This window comes from Bombina bombina, chromosome 1 (genome assembly GCF_027579735.1).
Source record: "Bombina bombina isolate aBomBom1 chromosome 1, aBomBom1.pri, whole genome shotgun sequence".
In the NCBI taxonomy this organism is placed as follows: domain Eukaryota; kingdom Metazoa; phylum Chordata; class Amphibia; order Anura; family Bombinatoridae; genus Bombina; species Bombina bombina.
In genome coordinates this window covers 386,749,547-386,753,788 of record NC_069499.1, presented here as the reverse complement: position 1 = coordinate 386,753,788, position 4,242 = coordinate 386,749,547, and the positions used below count along the sequence as shown (strand labels likewise).

The window sequence follows — 4,242 nt, the reverse complement described above, 5'->3', positions numbered from 1 at the left end:
GCATTAGAAATACTATTACAAATATATAAATTCAAATTTTTCAAATTCAAATATAAAGAGAACAAAATAGAGGGGGGAGAAAGAGAGTGTGCAAAAGAGAGGGTGAGAGAGAGTGCGCAAAAGAGAGGGGGGAGAAAGAGCAATAGAGAGGGGAGAGAGCGCAAAAGAGAGGGGAAGAGAGCGCAAAAGAGAGGAGGAGAGAGCAAAAGAGAGGGGGGAGAGAGCAAAAGATATGGGGAGAGAGAGCAATAGAGAGGAGAGTGAGTGCAAAAGAGATGGGGAGAGAGAGCAAAAGAGAGGGGGAAGAGAGAGCAAATGAGAAGGGGAGAGAGAGCAAAAGAGAGGGGAGAGAGAGCAAAAGAGAGGGGGGAGCGCAAAACAGAGGGGGAGAGAAAGAGGGCAAAAGAATGGGGGTGAGAGAGAGCAAAAGAGAGGTGGAGAGAGAGAGCAAAAGAGAGGTGGGAGAGAGAGAGAGAGCAAAAAGGGGGAGAGTGCAAAATAGAGTGGGAAGAGAGAGAGCAAGAGAGGGGTGAGAGAGAGAGCAAAAGAGAGGGGGGGAGAGAGATCAAGAGATGGGGGAGAGAGTAAAAAAGAGGGTGGAGAGAGAGAGAGCAAAAGAGAGGGGGAGAGAAATCAAAAGAGAGGGGGGAGAGAGAGCAAAAGAGAGGGGGAGAGAGTACGGGTTGTGTGAGAGGGGAGAGGCCGGAGTAGCTGTGAGAAGGCTAAAGATGGCGGATTTCTTGAAAGGATTACCTGTCTACAACGAAAGTAACTTTAGCAGATTCCATGCAGACTCTGTGTGTAAAGCATCTAACAGAAGACCGTCAGTTTATCTCCCCACAAAAGAATATCCTTCTGCCCAAATTATAGTAACAGAGAAAACAAACATACTTTTACGTTATTTACATCAACAGTGGGACAAAAAGTTGATGCCCTTTCTTTTGTAGAATGCTGCAAAGAAAAGAGACCAAGACCAGTTAGAAATAGGTGAAACCTCTGCCCCTCCTTGAAAGATCGCTCGGACAGACAGCCAAGAAATGATTGAGGACACATAAACTCCAACCACTGCTCTTATTAACCGCACACAGGTCCCCTTTCTCTGTGTCCCATCCTTACTACACAGGAGCTTCCTGCAATGTGTGTGTGTGTGAGGGGAGGAAGGTGGATGTCACTGCCTTTTCTCTATTTCACAATCAGTCTCCCCAGCCCCATGCAACCCATTTCTCTTTTGATCTCATAGGAGCCAAAAGTGTATTTATTTCTTCCAGATTTTATTTATGCTGTATTGCATACAGTTTTGAGAGGATGGAATACCCTTTGTTTTTGTTTTTTTATATATTATTAAATATTTAATTTTTTTGTTTTTTTAAGTTGGCGCTCCCCCTTTTTTTATTTTGAAACTTGTTTCTTGTTGACTGAACTCCGTTTTAAAAAGAAGCAGCAATGGGAAAAAAACAACAACAACTGTTTTTGTGGTCAGCGAAATACACCTGCAAATGAGGGGTTTGGGAAAAAAAAGTCTTGTAATTGGGTCGTTAAGGTAGTTCTTTAAATGACTCCTCTTCTGCTAATACATTATTGTGCTATGCGTGAAAACAATATCCTGAGTAACACCTTTGTTTGCATGCAGTGTGTTTCTACACTTTATTGCACCACAGACATTTTCGTAGGCAGTTGGAATGCTGAGCACTGGCAGTTCTGTTTTCATGTTTGTGGTAAAAACGTAGCCATGAGTTATTAGGATTGCTAACTTTAGTCCAGGGTGTAGTTAGACTTTATACTCTGCTTAGCTTCAGCACAACATCCAACCAATAGCTTTGGCTAAACATTGGTTGATTATGCTGTGTATATACTATCAGGATTCTGCCCTAGAGGGGACACAAAAAAAAGAAATAATGTATTAAACTGTTCATATCCAGCTTAAATTAAGCTGTGTATATACGTAGCTAAAAACAACTGTTGATGCAGAACACTGCATATTGTGGCATTATATAGGATTCCATCTCTAAAGTGTTTATATTTTGTGGCTTATAGTCCCTAGAGTAGTGATACAGACATCTGTACAGCCACCAATAATAGGACCCAGAAATGAAGCACTGCTTTGTTTCTCCCTCTAGCAGGATGGAAGTCAACACTACCATTTAAACCTTAACAAATTATATATATATATTTTTTGTAAATTTGACTTTGCCTTTATCATTTACTAAGATCTTTTTGGGAAGAACAACAGCATTGTTTTAAAGTGTATTTTATGTCATTAAAATACTTTGAAATAAAAAAAAAAAAAAGAGAGGGGGAGAGAGAGAGCAAAAGAGGAGGGGGAGAGAGAAAAAGAGAGGGGTGAGAGAGAAAAAGAGAGGGGTGAGAGAGAGCAAGAGATGGGGAAGAGAGAGCAAAAGAGAGGGGGGAGAGAGCAAAAGAGAGGGGGAAGAAAGAGCAAATGAGAAGGGGGAGAGAAAGCAAAAGAGAGGGGGGAGCGCAAAACAGAGGGAGAGAGAGAGAGAGGGCAAAAGAGAGGGGTGAGAGAGAGCAAAAGAGAGGTGGAGAGAGAGCAAAAGAGAGGGAGAGAGAGAGAGAGCAAAAGAGAGGGGGAGAGAGAGAGCAAAAGAGGAGGGGGAGAGAGAAAAAGAGAGGGGTGAGAGAGAGCAAGAGAGGGGGAAGAGAGTGCAAAAGAGAGGGGGGGAGAGAGCAAAAGAGAGGGGGAAGAAAGAGCAAATGAGAAGGGGAGAGAGAGCAAAACAGAGGGAGAGAGAGAAAGAGGGCAAAAGAGAGGGGTGAGAGAGAGCAAAAGAGAGGTGGAGAGAGAGCAAAAGAGAGGGAGAGAGAGAGAGAGAGCAAAAGAGAGGTGGAGAGAGAGAGAGCAAAAGGGGGGAGAGCACAAAATAGAGTGGGAAGAGAGATAGCAAGAGAGGGGTGAGAGAGAGTAAACGAGAGGGGGAGAGAGAGATCAAGAGATGGGGGAGAGAGTAAAAGAGAGGGTGGAGAGAGGGAGAGAGAGAGAGAGCAAAAGAGAGAGGGAGAGAGAGCAAAAGAGAGGGGGAGAGAGAGCAAAAGAGAGGGGGAGATAGAGCAAAAGAGGAGGGGGAGAGAGAAAAAGAGAGGGGTGAGAGAGAGCAAGAGAGGGGGAAGAGAGAGCAAAAGAGAGGGGGGAGAGAGCAAAAGAGAGGGGGAGAGAGAGCTAAAGAGAGGGGGAGAGAGAGCAAAAGAGAGAGGGGAGGGAGCAAAAGGGGTGGTGAAAGAATCCACCTGGATGGATTCTTTCACCACCTTGCCTTTTTTGGAATCCACTTGCATGCAGCATAAGCTGCATAGAGGTGGATTACAAAAATGGCAGGGTGGTGAGAGAATCCACCTGGATGCAGCATAAACTGCATCCAGGTGGATTCTGAAAATGGCAGGGCGGTGAAAGAATCCACCTGGATGCAGCATAAGCGTAAGCTGCATCCAGATGGATTCTTTGACCACCTTGCCATATTCGGAATCCACCTAGATGCAACATAAGTTGCATTCAGGTGGACTGCGAAAATGGCAGGATGGTTCCGTCACCACAATAGACTCCCCTCCTGAAAATGGCAGGATGGTTTGGTGGTTTCTTCACCACAATAGACTGCCCTCGGGCAGGCTTTCCCACTAGTACATATATAAAGATATGCATTGCAGGATAACAAAATTGAAAAAAAAAAAATGGCATACAAATAAAATCATAAGAGTTTGGTCTCCTTTTATCTTTTTTAGCCTTGAACTAAGTAACTAGGCTCAGTTTTCTATAATCACAATCTGCTCGTGTGACACACAGTTTGATGGTTTTCCTTCTGACCACACATGGTAATCAAACATGGTTTAGAATAGGGAAAGGCGAATGTGTTTATATTCAAATTCGAATGTTAGAATCAATGTTATTGTAGAAATTCGATGTACATAATCGAATGTAGATAAGAACTAATATTCATAAATATTTTATAATCGAATGCTATTTACAGTTTTCAAATGTCACTTTCGATTTTGTATGTTTATAATTAGATTGAATATTCACATTCAAAATTTTAAATGTAACATTCGATTTAATACTATTCAATAGTTCAATAGTTCATATGGTAGGGAATTTAGACAATAGATACATAATAGATACAAATATATCAATTTGAATGTTTCTATTTCGAATATTGCATAATTTGAACATTACATTTAAAGAAAGCATTAGAAATACTATTACAAATATATAAATTCAAATTTTTCAAATTC

At 41.9% G+C, this 4,242-nt stretch overlaps 1 pseudogene; it reads left to right on the top strand.

Moving 5' to 3' along the window:
- Positions 1 to 681: 681 nt before the first annotated feature.
- Positions 682 to 1,070, top strand: LOC128637943 (DET1- and DDB1-associated protein 1-like; annotated as a pseudogene).
- The last annotated feature ends 3,172 nt before the right edge of the window (positions 1,071 to 4,242 follow it).